Source organism: Thermobia domestica, chromosome 3 (genome assembly GCF_964235325.1).
Source record: "Thermobia domestica chromosome 3, izTheDome1.hap1.1, whole genome shotgun sequence".
NCBI classification, from domain to species: domain Eukaryota; kingdom Metazoa; phylum Arthropoda; class Insecta; order Zygentoma; family Lepismatidae; genus Thermobia; species Thermobia domestica.
Genome location: NC_137456.1, coordinates 268,906,125 through 268,929,875, shown reverse-complemented (window position 1 = coordinate 268,929,875; position 23,751 = coordinate 268,906,125).

The following is a 23,751-nucleotide window of genomic DNA, read 5'->3' as shown; positions in this document are numbered from 1 at the left end:
TAAGCGGTTAGCGTACGCGCCTTTGGCGCGGGAGACCCGGGTTCGATTCCCGGCGGGAGCTCATGTGGTTCGGATTCCACGTTAATCAGTAGGTCCACGTCTCATATAGCCTCGCTGCTGAACGGGACGTAAAACTCAAAATCAATCAATCAATCAATCGTTTCATTTGACTTTGCAATTTGACCGTGATAATCACGCAGACATAGTTACTTTCAGTTTTTTATACTAGGTATAATAATTCATATATTACAGGTGATTCAATTTTTTTTCCAGCAGTTAGCTCCTCTAAAAGCTCACAAGCTGTATCTCAAAATTGAACTCCTATTGCTATTGCCACTCTTACAATTGCAAATATCAAAATCCAAAAATGCCAGAGCTTTCTTCATTAGAAATAAATGAAAAAAGAAGAAAAATGGAGATCTTGAAAGTAAAATGTAGACAAGCTCACCAGTGTTCAGAAGATGCTGTCTACAATGCGCTGAACAGAATGGGGTGGTGGGTAGTTGGGGGTCGTTTCGTCCAAAGATATTTCGTCCAAAGGATTTTCGTCCAGAGACATTTAGTCCAAACACATTTGGTCCAGGGACATTTGGTCCAATGGTCAATTTGTCCAAAGAACATTTTGTCCAAAAGACAATTGGTCCAAAGGACATTTCGTCCAAAAGACAATTGATCCAAAGGACATTTGGTCCAAAAGACATTTGGTCCAAAGGACATTTCGTCCAAAAGATAATCGGTCCAAAGTACATTTCGTCCAAAACACAATTGGTCTAAAAGACAATTGGTCCAAAGGACATTTCGTCCAAAACACAATTGGTCCAAAAGATATTTGGTCCAAAGGACATTTCGTCCAAAAGATATTTGGTCCAAAGGACATTTCGTCCAAAAGACAATTGATCCAAGGGACATTTCGTCCAGGGATGTTTAGTTCAAAGCTCATTTCGTCCAAAGAACATTTAGTCCGGTAACGCTTGGGGGTCAAGGGTTTGCTTCTCTTAGAAGAGTAAAAGTGATGCATATAACATTATGACTCACAAGTAATACCTCCCAAGTGTAACACTCCAATTTTGAAAAAAAATAGGCAGGTACATACTACAAATAAAATAAACGAATACGTGTTTTTCTGCGGAAAAATGGTTTTAGGGGAGGGCAAAAACCCCTATTTAAAATTTTGAAAGTTGACGCCCGAAAGGCAAGAAGTGGACCGAAGTGAACGAAATTGTGCACAGATATTGCAGACATAAAATGAGGGAATGCGTGTTTCGTATTTTCCTGGAAAAAATGGTTACGTGGGGCACAGACCCCTCCAAACCTTTGATCACGAAATATCAAAAGTACTTATAATTGTATGTCAGACGTGTGTAAAGAACATAAAGAATTGCAACGAAACTTTGAGTAGGGACAATACGCAAAAAATAAATAAATACGTTTTTTTATTTTCTGTGGAAGAACGGTTTTAGGGGGCAAAAGCCCCCATCCAAAAGTTTGAAACTTGAGGCCCGAAAGGTCACAAGAAATGAACCAAAGTGAATAAAATTGTGCAGAGATATTGTGGACATAAAATAAGGGAATACTGGTTTCGTATTTTCCTGAAAAAAGAAAAAGGTTTGGGTGGGACACAGACCCCTACAAAACTTTGATCGTGAAATATCAAAAGTGCGAATAACAGTATGTCAGAAGTGCTTAAAGGACATGAAGAATTGGAACGACACATTGGAACGACATTACGCAAAAATAAACGAATGCGAGCTTATTTTCTTAGGAAAAACGGTTTTAAGGACAAAATCCCCCACCCAAAATTTTGAAATTTGAGACCTAAAAGGCAAGAAGAAGTGTACAGAGTTGAATGAAAGTGTGAACAGATATTGTAGACGTAAATTAAGGTAATTGGGTTTCGTATTTTCCTTACAAAAAAGAAAAAAAGAGGTTGCATATATCACGGACCTTTTAAACTGTTGATTACAATATGTCAAAAGTGCAAATAATTATACGTCAGAGGTTCTTAAAGAGTATGAAGAATTGCAACGAAACCTCGTATAGGGACCCCTCGTATAGGGACATTTAATTTCTGCGGAAAACACTGTTGGGGCCTAGGCCTCCTCCGAAAAAAAAGTAAATATTACCGTAATAGCGCAGGAAGTAGTGGACCAAAGCAAATGAAATTGTAAGTAGACATTTTACAGACCCTATATAAAGTAAGGTCTTTCGTGTAAGAATATATTTCACACATGTGTATTTTTCTATTCTCAGTATTTCTTCAAAGATACTTGACACATAATTTTTCACTTTTCTAACACAAGGGTTTGAATACCTAATATTTAACTTACTCAAATTTAAACTCCATTAATTTTAGTTACCGGTACTTATTTTAGAACTATTTCATTCACAACATGAAAATTTTAGATGTCATGTTAGCAGTTATTACAGCAACATACTTCACACTGCAACCTTTCCCTCACTCCTGTTGTTCGGCCATATTGTTTTCAAGCGTTTACGTTTTTCTGAATATCTCAGCATTATTTGTTCTATCGAAATGAAAATTGCTGAATAAATCTCTATTTCAAATTTCCTTTAGAAATAAGAAGCTACTGAGTCATAATGTTATATGAATCACTTTTACTCTTCTAATAGAAAAAAACCTTTGACCCCAAAGCGTTACCGGACCAAATGTTCTTTGGACGAAATGTGCTTTGAACTAAACATCCCTGGACGAAATGTCCTTTGGACCAATTGTATTTTGGACGAAATGCAATTTGAACCAATTCTCCTTTGGACGAAATGTCCTTTAGACCAATTGTCTTTTGGACGAAATGTCATTTGGACGAATTGTCTTTTGCACCAAATGTCTTTGGATTAAATGTCTCTGGACGAAATGTTCTTTGGACGAAATATTTTTGGACTAAAAGGGTAGCCACCCGGTGCGCCCGTGTGAGTCACGGTCAGTGGTGTTTCGCAGTAGGTCACGTCCTTTTGACCCACTATCCACTGACCCACTCACAAATCTTGACCCATTTCACCCACTTACCAACCGACCCACTGACCCACTCCATCTTTGATTTTAACATGTCTTGTTTCATTTAAAAGACGAGATTCGGGTTCGATTCCCGGCGGGAGCTCATGTGGTTCAGATTCCACGTTAATCAGTAGGTCCACGTCTCATATAGCCTCGCTGCTGAACGGGACACTAAACTAAAATCAACTCAACAACTCAACTCTCATTATTAGATGTGCTGGGGGATCTCACTCCTACTGGAAGTTGAACTTAAACTTAAAGGTCATTAGAACTGCTCCCAATGAACTTGGCGGCCACGAAAGATATGGGTTGTACTGTATACTAACATTGGTCATTTTCAATTATTTCTACATGTCGCAAATTTCACAAACTCCTTCATTGTGTTAATGAGGGCTTAACTTACATGGCATCTGAAGTGCCACTCTTTATCTAAGAGTCCCCCAAAATTATAGATTCGACACTAATGTAGGTCTTTTTTTATAATTTTGATGTCAGCCTCTTTCATTCCTCCTAGGACAGCAAACGGATACCGCCACCGCTAGGACTAAATTTGGTCTTAAATCGCATTAAAATTTCTACCAATTAATTTAGCGAACAGTGCTGCATTTAGAAGCTCGGCGTGCCTACGCACTTTTGCTCTCGGCGCCCCCAATAACTACATATTTCTTCGCCCCTTGATCCCTAACTTACAAATAAAATTTAATTCGAATATGCTTAATTAGTGAATTTATTGCAGTTAAATACCACTCACTAGATGCTACAGTTACAACTACGTAACAAAAAATAAATGGGAAATATGTTCTGATTTTTTTCAGATTGCTTACGCTATCATTAAATATATTAGCATAGTAAAAGAGGATTGCTCATGAAATAGTATATTTGCTCTCGATTTTTAAAACTTTTTCATACGAAAAAAATTAAAATTTTAAACTTTGCGCTCTTCAAATATGTTGCCCTCTAGGCACTGGCCTAGTTGGACTAATGGGAAATGCGGCACTGAAAACTTACCCTTCGACTCTAATATCGGTTGATTTCGACATTTTTTTGTCGCTATGTAACCAACCTGGATGCTAATGGGAGCTTAATTGGACTTGAATTGAAAGTAGAACTGTTTACCTAAGCGACCACGAAACTATGGATTCGATACTAATATCGATCCTTTTCTAGCATTTTTAATATGTATCCCGACAGTATTCTTTTCCAGATTGTAAGAAATATGGTTAAAATTGCTCTAGACATATCAGAATTATGTCGAAACACACACATACATCCACTTTCATATATAGAAATACAGAGTGAGCGAGCGAGAAAGTGAGAAAGATCGACCAAAGGCATCACTACTTCCACATTGCAAAAGCATATCTCAGGTATTGAATTGAAAATCTATGTAAAGACCTTCTGCTGTGGCATGCTTCATAAGGACAATTCCAGTCTGCTCACCTGACCTTTGGGGTTCATGAATTTCTTGCGAGCGTTCCGACTTTAGATTCTCTGTTTATACCCTCTTTTTAAGCCTCGGATAATTTTTCAAGAATATCAATGACATGCTATAATACGAATGTTGAGAAGTAACCTCTATATGACAAATACCTGCAAATAAATACACTACATAATTTATTTATTGCGATGTTATTATTTTTTTAATTTGTATTTAACATTCACATATATCATAGAATACCAACGTAGTGTGAACACCTGTTATATATTAAACATAATAATCACTATGTTCTGCAATGATTATATGTTATATATATACAACTGACGTATTTTAATGTAATTATTTTATATAATTTTTCATGCATTGCGGAAAATAGAATTTCATAAAAAAAAGCATTGCCCCACATGGGAATCGAACTCTCAACCTTACGATTTACAATCCATCGGCGTACCACTGAGCTAACACAAGCGCTTTTCGAAAATAGTTCTAGCGGTATATAGCTGTATTTAAGATAATAATTACATTCATATCCACCGCAAATGCTGTTTTTGTTCTACTTTAACTTTTATTTTAGTACTCAGGAGAGAATAATGTTCTATATCTTAACTTTCACCATTCTTTTACATATGGAAAGATTCGTTTACGTATCTAAATGTTCCATTAAGTATGGAGAGCAAAATGACAAACAAGCATGTGCTGACATAATACGAAGTTTCGAAATATTGTATGATTAAGTATTTCAATCAATGTTGCTTTTTACATATAATTGGTAACAAGTCTTATTATATTTAAAAGAAGAAAAACACATCTGCAAGATTTTTTCCGATTGCAAAGGTTGGTTTCGAGGTTCGAACCTGGTTTACTTTTTCCCGAAGATACCCGAAGTTTGACTTAGAAAATTTTTGCCTCGAAACAGCAATAAAGAATGCGCTCAACCTTTTTGAGACAAGGTGTACATACTAGCTCCTACATGAAGTCTTGACCCTAGTATTTCACGTTTGGAGCTATGGAGCTTTAAATTTCATTTTTTTTCATATTTCGGCAACCTATAACTCCGAAAGGAAGTATTTGCCAGCCAGGATGGTCTATACGTTTCGTCTTATTTTGGTGTCAGGAATCACCTCCCAAATGTTGTCGGTGTTTTTTGAAAACATTCTATTTATATATATGTAAAGCTCCAGTAATTGACATTTTCGTGCAAAAAGCAGGAAATAAAGGGGGTACGAGAATTGAAATTGCTAATTCGGTTATAATTATCGCTCGTGATCTCTGTAAGTTAGACACATGCATTGCATTTTGGAATGTTCATCGCGAGAAGTTTTTATAACACTATGAGTGCATTTGTGAGATTCACATTGTTCTCCTAGGTATTTTGTTAAGAAAACTATGGATATATATCTAATCAAAAACTGTTAATAAGTTAACTTCTCAATTTTATTGTAAGGAGAGAAAACAATAATGTATAATAATGTATATGTAATAATGTAAACAATACTTAAAAGATAAAAATTATTTTGTTTTTATTGTCGATTATTGCCACAGGGAGCAGGGTCAATTACTGAATGAAGATTCCCAGATTTCCAGTAGTTGACCATAGTTGGTCAATTACTAATTCAGGTTTAATTATTTTATGAACATGACATGTTGTTACTGCTTCTGGTATAGGGTATAAAGAACACTATACTAAATTCTTAACTCGCAATCAGAAGATATTCCGGTAGTTGACTATCTGGTCAAGTATTAACGATAAGTATGGTCAACTTCTAAAGCTTATGATTGCTAATCATTTCAATTAAAATGATAACATAAGAATAAGTAGTTATGATTTCTAATTATCTTTTGATACTTAAATACTGAAAATCATTAATTAAAGACATCAAAAATAAAAGCCTTAAATCCTTCTTGTAAATATTACAATTTACTCTAATAGTGCAACTTTATTTTATATAATCTTTTGTGTCAAGGTATTACATTCTATTTTGAGATCGTCTAACCACTCGATTTCAATTTCAGCACAGCTTCCAAATGGTTAGAACACAGTTTTTTACTGCGCATGATACAAATAATGTATTATAAAATGAAACCAAATCTTTAATTTTCAAAAAACAATCTGTTACCTTGAGGTTCACAACATATACACAACCCTATGTTTAAATGTTCGTAGAATAAAATGTGTGTTTATTTTAATTATGAATACATCCTTTCCAGTTTAGCTAACTGATTTTAATTACTGAAAAGAAATTGTGAAAATGTAGTGTGTTAACTTAAGATATTGCGGTAAAGTACAAGCAAGTATTGTGCATATTTTTAGAAATTATGATATTTATAATCATGATTTCTCCATGTCAGTTCAAGGAGAGAGCAACTAAGTATTAGCTATGTATTTACTTATCTCATACTATGTGTAATCGATGTATATATATATATATATATATATATATATATATATATATATATATATATACTGCAGCTAAGAACTATGGTGTACCGAGGAGGCAAGAGTCTTATCGGTCGGAAAATGGTACAAACTCTATTCTCACCCAAGCATAAGTACATATTCTGGCAAAATGGGTAATACGGATGTCATCTGATGGGTTTCCAGTGACGTTGACACAGTTATAGGATAGTATGCAACGGTTAATCGAAAACTTAAAAAGAGGAAAAACTCTTCTAAGTGATCGTCTTCAAGGACCTGGGTACCTTATACCTACAATCATTCCTAAAAAGAAACTCAACGATTTCTAGAAGAATTTACCAAAATCAGGAATCGTTACGGTTTCAGTCACAGAGTCAAATATTTCAAAGGGGTTTACTCAAGTGGAACGTTATCTTAAAGAGAACAATGTACAGAAAATGCTAGAAGATGATTCATACAATTGTGATGGAACGGAGTTTTTCCTAAACCCAAAATGAAATAAGGTACACACTGGAAAATATGATAAAAATCGTTACTTACATGTAAATTCGGATGAAAAACAGTGTGTTAATATTTTGCTAACAGGAAACCCTAACAGAGACCTTGTTACTCCTTTGGTAGTGTACAATATGAGCGGTTACCCCCAGAAATAACGCTTTATTTTCCACAAATATAAGCACTGGGGAAAAATGAAACAGGTTGGATTCATTCTGAGTTATTTTACAAATTCATTGTAAAGTATGTCATCTGTGGTTGACGTAAAATAGTCTCGTTGTATTAACTTTTTATCAAAATGCATCTTATCTAAGCATTAATACTAGTCAATTCTGTGACGAAAAGGAAATTATTTTAGTGGCTATTTATCCCAGCGTTACTCATACTTTGCAGCCGATAGATGTGGCTGTATTGCATTGCTTGAAAGAAAGCTGAAGGAAGAAATCTCATCAATGGCGAATTGGCCAATTAGATGACGATATTATTAGGCGACAAGACTTTGTAAAGCTGCTAAAAGAAGTGGTAGTGTAGAATGTAACACCATATCTTCTAGTGATCGTTTTTTTGAAAATGCCTGTTATTTCCCTGGAATCCAAGTGCTAGTGCAATTCCCAGTCATAATACAAAGAATGAAAAGAACAAAACGGAATATAAAAGTATTCAAAAAAGTCTAGAATATCTTCACCAGGGTATCACATATTAAATGTAAGTATCGGGAAATAAAAGCTACTAGTGTTTCAGTTTTCGTCAGATGTTTGGTATCGAAATTTATAGTTACTATCAGTCGCTGTATAATTTGTAGAAACAAACCCAGAAGGATTTCAAGTAACTTACTTGTAATGTACAAGTCGAACGGCCACAAAGAAAAGAATGTCTTTAAACAACACGGAATCCAACAACTATAGGAATATGTAGGACTGAAAATGAAGAGAAGATGGATTCCGAGTTCACTAGTAGAAACCTGCATGCTGAAAGAAATCACTTACCTATATTCACTATAACTTATCTACTGTTACAGCAGTTCAGCCTACACCATCAGTTATGCTAAATAAAAGACTATTGTGATTCAAGAATATATGTTTTTTGAGGTGATACAAACCGTTGAAGAAAAAGAGGAACACTCACAAGAAGAACCAGACTGCGAAACTTGGATACGAGTTAATCAAACATGTTCAGAGAAAAAAACCTCAGAAGGAGAGGTATATTTTGAACATGATAATAATATTAACAGTATAATAACTGAAGTAGCTGGATCATCAAATCTTCCCAGGGCAAAAAACAACATATCTAGTATGCTCTAGTACGACTCGCAGCAAGAACAGATTAAAAGGAGTGCAAAATAAACGAATATCCTCCATATTGTCAGAATAGCTAGGAACAAAATATTTCGAAAACAAACTAAGCTGGAAGCTATGAATAGAATGATTTAAAAACAACATAGGGCAGTTGAAAGGGAAAAGAACGAAAGAGAAAAACAATGAATGAGAAGAAAAGAATTAGGGAATATACGAATAAGCCAATAAAACGAACAAAATATGAAGATTCTGATTCCGACTATTTAATTTCTATCCCTGAAGTTTCTTATTTTCAAAAAGATTTGTGAAATCTTATCACTGAATCGCGGTACAATTGGTATTTTTTCATATGGATTCCGATCACGACACTACAAGGAACTTGGAAGAAGGTGACTTTGTGATAGTTAAGTATAACGGTAGTCATTTTCCTGAGAAAATCGTGGAAGTGTATGTAATAACCATGATTCAAAGTGGAATATCTACATTTAGATAGCCAGAGAGACAAGATAAGCTCAACTGTACCTGTGCACAAGTGATAAGAAAATATTGTACTTCAGAATTTATGTAATCAGTTGGGTTAATATAACATAAATGAAATTAATCCCTATACAAGTGTTAGTACATCAGCTTACATGGAGAGCCAAAACGGCCGGGCTGAGATTGGGCTAATAACTTCCAAAATTTTCCGGGCTCTATCTGGAACGTTCCTAGCTACATTCGGAACAGATTCGGCTCTGGCCGAAAACTTCGGTTCCTGCAGGTCTCTAATATATATACGTGTGTGTGTATATTGTGTTTGCGCGCACTGTTTACAGGGTTTGGGATGTGAATATCCTTATAAAAAAACACGAAAAAATATATAAATATGTGGGCAAAAGTCCAAAATTTCGGAGGTAAAAGCTGTCAAAAACGTTCAAAAATGTATTTCAAGGGCTCATGGCCCAATTACTATGAGACCGATCTTGGGCGGGTCAACAAATTACTTAGGAACTACTATCCGACATACAGAAATATCCGTGTTTCAAAATCCTGCGACACTTGCGCATCAACCTTTCTGGAGGCAGTTGATGGAAACTTAAATGTTCTGAATCCTTCCGAAATCAATAGTTAAGAATGGTTGCGCAGGATTAAAATGAAGATAATACTCATTAGCAAGTTTACCTCTGAGAATCATATATATATAGGTGTGTCTCTGTGTGTATTTGTGTATTGAGCGATACCTTCCTTGGCGGAATGGATAAAATGGCAAGTTATTGGGTGCATATGTTTATCTACTTAGCTCCAATCAGAAAGACTATCATCTTAGAAAAAGTGAAAAATGAGGCCAGGAAAACTCCAACCCAGACTTGTTCCAGTATCATTAGTAAAAGAAAAAGTTTGCTTTTCTGAAAAAGTAAGAGAGAAATATTGCTCGTTGAAAATGTTATTGTAAAACAAAGCATGTTTGTTTTTTATCAATGAAATTATCTGGGAAAATGCAAAGTCCAAAGGAAAAAGGGCTAATTTAGTTAGTGAGCGAAAGATCGTTCGCATAGAATCTTAGTCATAAGATTGACTTTGCGTGAGTGTAATTGTCTACTGAATGTTTTCACGAGAAAGCAGTTTATTGGAGAAAAATAATTTCAAATTCACTTCGAGGCTGTTCTGTTTGATGGTTCGCCAGGTTTAGACTCAGATAGAATTGTGGGGAAAAGACAATGTGCCTACTCTAATATATCGCAGAACCGAGAATAATTCCTGTCCGTTTTGAAGAGGTTATTGTAACGTTTGGGGAAGAAAAGATTGACCTCGTCCGTATCTGAGAGCGTCCATAAAAGGGATGGTTTTCTTCCCTAACAGAACATAATTTTTGCCGTGATAGAAACATCTGTCCCTATTAAATTTGTCGGTTAAGGGAGGTTTCACTGTACTACGACATAACAGAAAATTTTAACAAGTTATATCAACGAACAATCAATTTTACTTGAATTATATTTGTTTTTAAAAATTCTTACTAGCGTTTGCGGTTGATCAGTGTTAGTGTGTTCATCACTGCTGCATGGGATCATTGGTTCGATTACAGGTAACGTAAAGTGGCCTTTGTAGTGAGCATACCATGTGCGTGTGTTTTCTCGGGGTTCTCCCGTTTCCTCCCACTTACTCCATTCCAACATTTGTTTCATTTCTCATCCAGCGTCATCGATGCATACGCATTTGACGTTAAACTTAATTTTCCTTTTCATCTCGTTTCCTTGTCCAAGTACTTGCTACTTGAATTAAGATATATATAACATTTTCAATCTGTGAGCAATGCTAAACTAGTGCATTAGTATAGGTTGTTGACGTTTCAATGTCTAGAATTCTCCGACGTATTTGGCATTTATGAATTCTGATAGAACAACTACGTGTTCGCTTTGGTTTGTAAGTAATTTAGAATGACGTTACTTATTATTCATTGCATACTGGAAAGTATGTCTCAACCTTTTTGAAATTCACGAGTTTATTTTTTCTGCATTAGTACTCCTGGAATACAGCGTGGGTGTAAAGTCAGTTCTTGTTTGTAACAATGATTATTTCTAAAAGTAAACAAACAATCACAGTTTTATTTCTACGGAATACATTATTAGGGTGTTTAATTTGATTATTAAGTTACATTTCAATGTATACAGTCGTATTTTCAATAAACATTTAAACTGTTAACAGTATTACACGTCAGCTAGAGATGATGCTAGTTTCTAGGATCATCTAAATTTAAGTTTGTATTGAATTTACAACCGACCTGTATATTGAAATCTGAAACCGTTAAATTATTAATTGTCTTTGTGTGGTTTCGTTATATATTTTTAAATACATTGCTTTCATCAATTCCTAATTTACATCTGTTTGAAAATTAATGTGATTTTCACTTATTGAAAAAGAAAACGCCATTGCAAGTAATAATTTTTGTGGATGCGCCAATTTTAACTGATTCGGTGACACTATCGTCTAAAATCAATGTAATTAGTTTAAGGGCATCAGTTGTATGATCCAAATTTCCATTACTATTACTTGAGTGCTTAGTGCTCATGTCGTTACAGATCTACGAAATGAAAAATGTGGAGGTCATTGCTTAGAAGCTATCACAACAAACATAATGAAAAAAAAGAAAAACAACAAATGCAGCAAATGAGTAATTTAGTTGGTAAGTTGCAAAAGGATAGAGAGCTCTTACTCAATAATCACTAATATAACAATAAGTAAAAGCTCTCCCTACTGTTCTTTGATCTCATTTTCAGAGTGGAAAAAATTATAAAACTTCTCATTCGAAGGGGGATAAACTATGTTTAAACTATTATCAAAAAAGAAAAACATTTCTGGGGCCCATTTTTTCGCTTTAAATACATACTATTGAGCCATGAATACTTGTCAAAATCATCTTCCTTTAAACTTTATTTCCCGAAAGCATGTACTACAACCGCTGTTACCTAGGTACATTTAAAAGACGTTAGAAATCCTCATTTTGGCAAAATGTGTAATTTTCCCATTTACAAGTGACATGTTAAATATAAGTGTCCGTGGAAGAGAGAGTTGAATATGTATGTTGGCGAAAAGTTGAATGCTATTTTCAGTTTGCCATCTTCTTCCATCTCACAATTATTCTGGGATTACAGCCATGTTGCAGAAATATCGTTTATGTTACACTGGTTGTGTAATTTAACACACTTGGATGCTCAAATTTGCTCAGTTTCGAATATCCCTTTATCACTGGACGCCTAAAGATTTGCCTGGTAAACATTGAGTTGTGTAGTTTATAACATGAAATGTAGAGCACATATAAAGTAGAATTACAAACTAAACCAACTTTCGTTATTAACAGTAAACTATCAAAAGGGCGTGAAGACCACATCCTGGCAGATAATGAGACAAATTTTGCCACCATTACAGGGGTAACCCACCTATGATTGTCACCAGCAGACACAAGAAGATTGATTTGCTCTTTGCATAAAAAATATTTAAGTTACAGAAAATGTTTGTGTGGAAACTTCAATACTTTCATGGCATTTGGAAGGATAATTTTCAAGTTGTGGATGATTCGCTGACGAGTAAAGTGCATTTTAGCCTTTCACTGAATTGTTGTGCCATTTTGCAATTTTCTTGAGCATTTCATTATTTATTTCTTCATTCGCGATATCTTGTATTCTTTGCAATGCAACGTTATCAAAATTATTCATTTGTATAAGGCAAAGTAGTATGTAGTATGTAGCGGTTGTCAAGGCCTTAGTAACGATATCGGCATTCACCTGGTGCGAATGAGAAAAAAGAATGACCGGACCAAGCTTTTAGATCGGTGCTTTCGGAATGGGACGCTAGTTCTTAATCAACTAAAATGCTGAAACATGTTTTCAAATTATTAGCTATATATTAAAATGCTATAATACCAATCTAATCACTGTCAACGTAGTTTTGGAATATTAAATAGAGTATAATTCCGAAGCTCTTGACTCCATGAGTTAGATGTATAAAAGATATATACAATATGTGCAGGTGGTTTGTTGGGTAGTACTACTGTTTTGTTAAGTGTGGTAGGCTACATCGGCAACTGTCGCAGACTAGCTGATGATGACATCAGTACGAACTCTGGGAAGATATCAAATACGTCACGTGCCATGGACATTTCGTAGAGCGCATTCGGTGCCGATGTTAGCTATTGCTGGATTAATGTGTTTTGGTAAAATATGCCAGAAAATACTGTGGATATGTCGTAGTAGTTCTCTAACCGTAAAGAGCCCTTAATCTTCCAGAATCTGTCTGTTTCGTGTATATCTGTCGTGACCACTGATTATGCGACCAGCTCTCATTTGCACACTTTCAAGTGTTTGAAGATGATTGTGGAAGAGAGTTGACACACCGGGCATGCATATAAAAGAGTGGACAGGACTATCATCTTAAGTATTTGAATGCTGACCTAATGAGAAATTGAACTCAGCGAAACGTGGAATATAACGCTGATATTTTACGTAAAGCTCTTTGCTTTATGTTACTCATGTGTGCGGCGAACGTTAGCCCACGGTCCAAAGTCACCCCAAGTATTTAGCGTGGGTGGCGTGATTAATGTGTGCCTTCTCATAGATAAGATGTCGAGGGGTGCAGATGCGCCTTCGACTGTCCATGACAGCACATTACTTTCTGCATTTACTTTAATCCTCCAACGTCTTGCCCATTCCTGAAAAACTAAGGCCTTCTTATTACTTTTTATTTATTTTTTATTCTTTTACCGATCCACAAGTTGGTGAGCAACTGTCCCAAAATGATTACACTCTCTCTAGGGGAACAGTTCTGAGCTGAACATGAAGAGTTTGTGCACAATGATGGTTTGGAGAGTAGGAGTCATACATTAATTGAATGTATTATCAGCTTTATTAATGTTATTACATTTTTATTACATCCTTGGTCATTATAATCTTTTGATCACAATCATCAGGAATTGGACAAGCTAGGGGAAGGGAACGAAGTGCGCTGTACATTATATCACAGTGATAATTGTTACATAGGCAGATGCAGGTTACCTTCCCGGCTAGGGGTGACACTAGGCATTGATGAGAGACGGTGAGAGCCCTCCTAGGTACAAGAGGTTTCACTGTGCATGTGATGGTCAAATGTAAGGTACAATTTCGTTGGTGCAATATGGCTTATATTACGCGAAAGCTGGGTGGTCTGGAGGAAGAGTAAAGTGGTAAAGAGTGAACAGTACAGCGAGAAGTGGTGGGATAGCCGGCGAAGCAATGGAGGTGGACTGCGAGCATGTGCTTCGAAAGTTTCGTGGAGAAGGCGTCGATTGAGTGTAAGGCAGCGGCAGATGTATTTAGTGCGAATGTATTCATGATGGTATAGAATGTGGGGAAAACTGACGCGTTCGTAGAGTTCTAGGGTGGGACTGGGAAGCTTAACTCGATAGGAAATTCGTAAGGCATGGCGTTCAAGAAGGTTTTTGTAATAATGAGAGGAAGCAGACAGTCAGGCAGTGAAATGTGAGTATTGGACGAAGGAATACATTGTATGTTTTGACAAGCGTGTCGGCGTTGAGTCCCATAGTAGTGCCTGCCAGACGCTTCAGTAGGTTGAGGCGAAGATACGCTTTACGAATGTCTTTTAAGTGAGGTTCCCAGGTGAGGTGATGATCAAATGCAATTCCAATATATTTGACCGTTTTTGCAGATACTAAGGGTTTTCTGTCGACTGAGAGATTGAGAAGAGCAGGGTTAGACTATTGTTTGGGTTTTAGAAGCATTACTTTTAAGCGCCAATGATGACATCACGTGACGAATGTATTGATAGCTTGTTGCATATAGACATTGATCTGATGAAGAGTTTTATACGTTTCTAGTACGGCAGTATTGTATGCGTATTGGAATAAATTGACATTTGTCAGAAGAGAGTAACAATCAATGACAAACTAAATATAAGGAAGGGGATAAAGTGCAGAGCCCTGAGGGACACCGGAATGCATGAATATCGGAAAAAACAAGGTGGAGTTAATGCAAACGTAGGCAGGCGGCAGGTGATAATGTTGAAGATAAATTGGATGTAAGATATGGGAAGTTTAAACTTGTTGAGTTTATAGATCAACGCAGGATGCCACACCTTTTCGAATGCTTTTTCGAGAACAAAAAGAATTAAACAGGAAGAGCGAGAAGTATTGTAGCGGGAGGTAATGTAATTACTGAGCCTCAGAAGTTGATCGTTGATACTATAAGATGGACTGAAGCAGGCTTGTAGAAAGAGGAGTAGGTATATAGACGACAAAAATATGTAAGTGTTTAACTAGAATGCGTTCGAGTCGTTTACTAAAGGTTGATGTGAGTTGTATAGAGCGGTATGACTTGGGGTCGGCTTGATTCTGTGGTTTCAAAAACATAAGTGTTTTCGAGGTTTTCCATTAAGCGGAAAAGAAACAAGTACGAAGGATAAAGCATAGGTGAGCGATAAAAAGTATAGGAAAGAGAACGGACTCTCTTTGATCTGGCGATATGTAATGTTATTAAGGCCAGGCGCAGTATTGCATTTGTTAACGAGAATGGAAGTGATGTCCGGTACAGTTATGGGTGATGTTAAAAGAGTGTCAGGAAGAGTATGGTCGACATATCGTTGAAGCTGAGGGGTGATTAGATTAAAACAATCAACTAGATGTGGGCGGTGTGGTTTCACAGGCGGAAGAGGAGTGAAGATTTCCTGTAGATCATAAGCAAAGGCGTTGGCTTCTTCTTGGTTAGTATGTAGAGGTTGATTTTGGTCTATGAAAGGATATGTGGTATGATGCCCAGTAAGGACCTTGAAGCGCTTCCAGTAATACTGGGGTGTGCATTAATGCCCAGATGGTTACAATTTTTGATCCAAGTGCGTATTTCTATGTCTTAAAGTAATTTCGGACTGTGTGAAGAAGTTGACGATGATGTTGCAAGGACTCAACACTGTCAGTATGTAGGTAATCTCTGTATAGCTGACGGGAGCGCTTGATGAGAGGATTGAAATCTGGAGGAAAGGGAAGGCGAGAGAAAGAACATTGAGACGAGGGGATATATTGGGTTGTAACAGAGATGATAGCATTTGTGATAGTATCCACATAAGAATATAGTTTCTGCCTCGGAAGCAGGCGGAAACAGTATTGACGGTTTCCTCTATACAGAGTTTTATTTTGCCCAATCTTCTCGATCAAATCGAAGCGAAGTACGGACAGAGGTGGTGGAATGATCGATGGTAGCTGCTCTGAGATGAAGGTGTAGCTTCATGAGAGCGTGGTCACTACCTATAAGGCCTAGAATAGAGACCGTAAACTGAGAGGCTAGATTAGAGTATGACAATGTCTGGGGTAGTTTGACTGTAGGGACGAGTAGGTTTCGGTAGAGGAAATATTACGTCAGTTGTGTGACTGGTGATAAACTTATGAAAGCTGTCCCGCTGGGCGTCAGAAAGGCTGTGGAAATTGATATCTGCCATTATAATATTGGTACGAAATCTGGTAGCAATATATAGAAAAAATGGTAAGGGAATTATATGGCCAGGCCGCACATATATCGTAGCTAAGATTATGTAGAAGTTCTTATAGTAGACTGTTGTGCGAAGGAGTGCGGGAAGGTTGAGGACAGGCGAAAAATGTCGACGATATGGAATGGCGAGGGAAAAACCAATAGCAACGCCACGACTGGCAAGACGCAAGATATGTGGCTTATTGTAGCGAATAAGCTGGTACCCAGAAAACGACAACGAAGCTTTGAAGTAAGACATGTTTCATGCAGAATGAATGTATGAACACGTTCATCTTGGAGTAAGGCTTGCAACAGTTTGAGCAGTTGCAAGGAACGAATATTAAGAAATAAGAATCTAAGCCCCATAATGACAAAGAACGTGTATTGCATCATGAAAAGGAATTTAATCCCTGTTTCCTGGGCACTGGAGTGAAAGTAGACATACGGTCCATTGCATGCGGCATGGAGATTAGCATGAAAAACATATTTGGCAGCTAATTGAAAATGATGTAGGACATGGGCTTGCAAGATAGGATGTACATTCTGTAGTGATAAGTTAAGGAAAGAAAGCAATTGTGAAATGGGGACAGGTTCGTTGAGTGAAGCGGGTGGCGGAGTTGTGTTGTTCCGGGAGACGTAAGGGTACAACATACTCTAGTTTGGTCTTATATGGAGAAGATTTAGATTCACATTTGTAACTATACGTTCGATGTTTTTTTTTCTGGACATATAGAGCAATGAAGTGGTAGCTGCGTGTTGGAGCACGTACGGGTTAGATGTGGACCTGCACTATAGCCGTACTTCGGTTGATTATGACACTGACTGGTAGGGTGTTGGTCATACATTTGACAACGATAACATCTAATAGGTGAAAGTTCAGAAGTGTGAGAAGGCTCTACTCTATGTTGTTTCTAATAAATATAGGCGCCTAAATTAAGATCATCGATGGTCAGCTGGGAATTGGTGAGTACACGCACCGTGTATGTCGGGCCTTGTTTATTACAAATTCTAAGGCGTTTAAGAATATTATGGTCTTCTTGGGTGAGCTTCTCCTGAACCTCTGTGTCAGTATGCGTAGGATCGACGCGGCAAATGCCCACGTAGAGAGTTGGTGATCAACGAAGTGGGGTTGGTTGCTTTAGACGGGATGTAGAGAGACTCTTGAGAGTTGCCTTTGTGCCGAAGATTTCGTAGCTATATTAATTCAAGAGATTGCGAGAGAATTCTGAATCAGTAGTCTTAACCCTTAATTAGTCGCATGCGGAATTTCGTACCGCACTTTTACATTTTTCTTTTTGTTTTCCTTAATTTCGATCGCATGCTTTTGAACTTTTGTCTACCTGTCTTTTAAAGTTTCATGATTAAACAACAATGCATATTTGAATTGTTGCCCAAGCCACTAGTGAATATTTTGTTATTAATTTTGGAGTGATGCGTTTTGCGGAGCAAAGTTCCGCGCGCGACTAAATAAGTTACCCGTTTTTCTCATATAAATTTTACGCTTTCTTTCATTTTATTGTTTTTAGCCGATTCGGTGACTACAAAAAACATCACAACCAAGCGCCACCACCACTATTTTTTAAAAATTATTTTACTAAAATATATTTTCAGGTGCAGTTCATTTGTAAGCAACTGAACTTAAAAGCGGTAGTAGGGTGGGGTCACTTGGCGCTGTTTTTATCCTACTGCGCATGCGCAAAGAAGCCCGGCCCCTTTAACACTGATTATCTGGACCCGCACCGCCCACGCCCCCTTGCCCCGCCCAAGGCCACAAGCACAACCATACCCACGGCCACGCCCTAGTGTGGGAAATTGAACACCTTGCACCGTCCACCCACGTTCTTTTACGACCTCCATTTTAGGAGTGTATTTGTTCCCTTTTATGAGCACTTTTAATATAGCAGAAATTACACAGAGACTACGAACACATAGCAGATCGAAAACACATTCTCCAACCGCCTATTTAACATAGCAAATATAATAACAGAGCTAATAAAAGAGAATGGCTTATTATCAGCCCCCTATTTTAACATTACAGTGAAGACTACGAACACATAGTAGAGCAGATTATCTTTAAGGGAGGCACTCGTTCCCTTTTATGAGCACTTTTCTCAACTCATATTTTAAAATAGCAAAAGTTACACCGAGATTATGAACATAGCACATCGATAAAACATTTTCCAACCACCTATTTAACACAGCACATAGCAGAGCTAATGAAAGAGCATGATTTATTATCAACCCCTATTTTAACATTGTAGTAGAGTGTACGAGCACATAATCTTTAAGGGGTGGACTCGTTCCCTTTTATGACCTACTGCGCACTTATCTCAAACTCGGTGAATGGGTTTTTTCAAACATGCCACCACCCCTTCTTTTACCATAGCAGTGGAGACTACGAACACATAGCAGAGCCGGGATGTATTCGTTCAACCCCTATTTTAACATAGCAGAAATTACATAAGACTATGTAACATGACTTCTATTTCAACCCCTTTGTGAACATAGTAGAGCTGATATAAGAGTATGGTATATTTTGCATCCCTATTTTACTGAAACAAAAATTACATAAGAGTATGTAACATAGCAAAGGCAACTAAGATAACTAAGAATAATGGGGGTTTTTTCGTTGTCTTTTATGAACACATTATCCGATCAGATATTGCACAAACACAACATAGCAAAACTCATATAAGAGTATGGCATATTTTGCATCCCTATTTTAATAGAGCAAAAATTACATAAGAGTATGTAACATGGCAAAGGCAACTAATATAACTGACAATATTGGGGGTGTATTCGTTGTCTTTTATAACACATAATTCAATCATGTATTGCACAAAGACCACGAACATAACCACTATTTAACATAGCACGGGTGTTTTTTCCAGCGCTATTTTCACATAGACTACGAACGCATTTTTTAGCAGCACTTCTATGTAATTAGCAAAGACTACTTGGGGTCTATTCGTTCTCTTTTATCAAGCCATACGTAAGATTGTGAACTCAGAGGATACGGACAGAATACCTCTGATATACCGCAACCCTCATATGACATAGTAGATATTACAAAAGCATTAGACTATCAGTACATTTTTCATCCCTGTTTACGATAGCATAGATTTGAGCAGGGTATAGTAAACTATTTTATGACACATTTTTAGGGGTGTGCTCGCTCTCTTTTATGACCACTTTTTAAAATAGGAGAAATTACACAGAAACTACAAACACCTAATTAATGTAGCACAGATTACGCGCCTTATTTAATACAGCAGAGAATATGTGTATTAGCTCTCTTCAATCAGCACCCTATGCAACAAGCAGAAATCACAAAAGCAGTACTCCGGTCATCCATGTCCCTGAAGTATACACCATCGATGCCAAAGTCACAAATTTAAATCCGAATAAATCATAGCATATTGAGGGGCGGTTTCACATTTTAGTGACAGGTCGTCAATTACTGCATGTCCCAAAATACTGACCATCGTGGTAAAATGTAAAACTCGTAAACGAAGCCGCATATTGAAGAGGTGCTTCCACATTTAGTAATAGGTCATCAACTACTACATGCCCCGAAAGTACTTACCATTGAGAACTCGTAAACGGAGCAACGGATAAATTTTGTAACAAGCAGAAAGAAAGTAAAGAATGAATAAATTTGAGTGGGTTATTTGCTATTGTACTAACGAGAAAAAATCAAAACAAACCCATTTTTAACTAGCTCAGAATTTGTACATTTTTGAGTTATTCAAAATAAACGAAAAACTTAATTTGGATGGAGTATTTATTTCTAGACTAAAGGAAAAGAAAGGAAAGACTTGCAATTTTCAATAGCTGAGAATTTAAAGAAACAAAGGGAACCTACTCAATTTTCTACCAACGAGAAATCCCATTTCAACTAGCTCAGAATCTATGTGCCTTTTTGTGTTAAGGTCTGTTCTAACTAGCTGAGAATTATATGTGTTCTTATACTAATTAAATAAACTAAGGAATATTGTACCAATGAGAAATGCCATTTTTCTAGACCATGTTCTAATATTTAAAGAAACGAAGGGGTGAAATTGAGTGACCTATTCAATTTTGTACCAACGAGAAATAACTGCGTATTTTAAATCATTTTGTACAATTTAAATAAACAATCGCATAAATTTAACCGGCTCAGAAGTTCAATACTATTTTGTACTATTTCAACAAACGAAGGTCTCTTGAGTGAGCTTTCCAATTTTGTAGCAAGAAGAAAAAAGCGAAGTAGGATCATTTTTTAACTAACTCAGAATTTTATATCATTTTGTAATACTCAAATTTGGATGCAGTGTTTAGTTTTGTACGAACCAGAAAAATTTGATTGGATTATTTCCTTATGTACCAACTGAATAAGTGAAGGGCCATTATAGCTTTTATATTATTCAAATAATCGAGGGAATAAATTTGTGTGGTCTATTTTACTTTTGTACTCATTCGAAGAAAAGCGAAGAAGAACCATTTTATACCTTTTTTGCAATTTAAATATGGGTGTCTACTTCCTTTTGTACCAACGAGAACCATTTATAAAAGGCTTAGATTGTTATGCCTTTTTTGTAATATTTGTACCAAACAGAGAAAAGCTACACAAATAAACAAATGAATAAATTTGTTATAACCACAAAAAAGGGAAGAAAGACCATTTTACCTAGCTCAGCTTGATATACCATTTGAGCTATTCAAACACATTTGAGTGGCCTATTAAATTTTGTACCAACGAGAAATCTCATTTCCAAGTCTTGTTTACTATTTAAACGAACGAAGGGATACATTTGAGAAAGTGAACATCGACTCAGAATTTTATATCATTTTGTAATACTCAAATAAACGAGGAAATATATTTGGATGGATTATTTAGTGTTGTACCAAGCAGAAATAGGAAAGAATTAACACTTTGTACTGATCAATAAACAAAGGAATAAATTTGTACTGCCCAGAAAAGCGATGAAGGATCAGCATTCTATACTTTTTGTGCCATTTAAGAAAATAATAAATTTATTGGAGGTGTCCTATTTCCTTTTTTTACTAACGGGACCGTTTTTAACTTTCTTAGAATTTTATACCTTTTTGTAATATTTATACCAAACAGAAAAAGCTTCAAAAATAAACAAAACAATCAATTTTAACTAGCTCAGAATTTCTAGACCATGTTGTACTTTTGAAACAAATGAAGAGATAAAATTTGTGTCCTATTTAGTTTTGTAGCAAGCAGAAAAAGGAAAGAACTAACATTTTGTACTAATCAAATAAATGAAGGAATAAATTTGGGTAGAATATTTAGTTTTGTACCAAGCAAAATAAGAATAAAGAAGTGAAGAACGAATAACATTTGGATGGACTATTTTCTTATGTACCAACAAAAAAGGAGCAAATTTGAGTGACATACATAATTTTGTACCAACGACAAAAAAGCAACCGAAGGAGGAATTAATTTGGGTGACCTATTCAGTTTTGCACTAAGCAGAAAAGATGAAGAGTGCATAAAATTTGCACTAAAACGAAGAAGGTGAAATTTAAACAGCTCAGTATTTATGTACATTTCCTACTACTAAAATAAACGAAGGAATAAATTTGGATGTTCTACAGAAGAAAACGGAGAAGGGCCATTTGATTTAATTTTGTAGTACTCGAATATACAAAGGTATAAATCTGTGAGGCCCATTCACTTTTGTACTAAGCAGAAAATTTGTTGGCTTTTTTAGAAAGACCATTTTATCTTTTGTATTACTCAAATAAAGAAACCTATTCAGATTTTCCGGCTTATTATAAAACGAATACATTTCTATGTCCTACCTTTTGCGCTTAAAAACTAAATATTCTACCTAAATTTATTCCTTCATTTATTTGATTACTACAAAGTGTTAATTCTTTCCTTTTTCTGCGTGCTACAAAATTAATAATCCATCCAAATCTACTTCTTCCTTTATTTGAGTATTACAAAATGTTATAAAATTCTGAGTCCATGTTCGCTTTCTCAAATTTATCCCTCCGTTTGTTTAAATAGTAAACATGACCTGGAAATGAGATTTCTCGTTGGCACAAAATTCAATAGGCCACTCAAATGTGTTTGAGTAGCTCAAATGGTATATCAAGCTGAGCCAGTTAAAATGGTCTTTCTTCGCTTTTTTTGTGGTTATTACAAATTTACTCATTTGTTTATTTGTGTAGCTTTTTTCTGTTTGGTACAAATAGTACAAAAGAGGCATAAAAACCTAAGCCTGTTATAAATGGTTCTCGTTGGTACAAAAGGAAGTAGACACCCATATTTAAATTGCAAAAAAGGTATAAAATGGTTCTTCTTCGCTTTTCTTCGAATGAGTACAAAAATAAAATAGACCACACAAATTTATTCCCTCGGTTATTTGAATAATATAAAAGCTATAATGGCCCTTCACTTTTTCAGTTGGTATATAAGGAAATATTCCAATCAAGTGTTTCTTGTTCGTACAAAACTAAACACTCCATCCAAATTTGAGTATAACAAAATGATATATAATTCTGAGTTAGTTAAAAAATGGTCCTTCTTCGCTTTTTTCTTCTTGCTACAAAATTGGAAAGCTCACTCAAGAAAACTTCGTTCGCTTAAATAGTACAAAATATTATTGAGCTTCTGAGCCGGTTAAATTTATCCGATTGTTTATTTAAATTGTACAAAATGATTTAAAATACGCAGTTATTTCTCGTTGGTACAAAATTGAATAGGTCACTCAATTTCACCCCTTCGTTTCTTTAAATATTAGAACATGGTCTAGAAAAATGGCATTTCTCATTGGTACAATATTCCTTAGTTTATTTAATTAGTACAAGAAGACATATAATTCTCAGCTAGTTAAAACAGACCTTAACACAAAAAGGCACATAGATTCTGAGCTAGTTGAAATGGGATTTCTCGTTGGTAGAAAATTAAGTAGGTTCCCTTTGTTTCTTTAAATTCTCAGCTATTGAAAATGGCAAGTCTTCCTTTCTTTTCCTTAGTCTAGAAATAAATACTCCATCCAAATTAATTTTTTCATTTATTTTGAATAACTCAAAAATGTACAAATTCTGAGCTAGTTAAAAATGGGTTTGTTTTGATTTTTTCTCGTTATTAC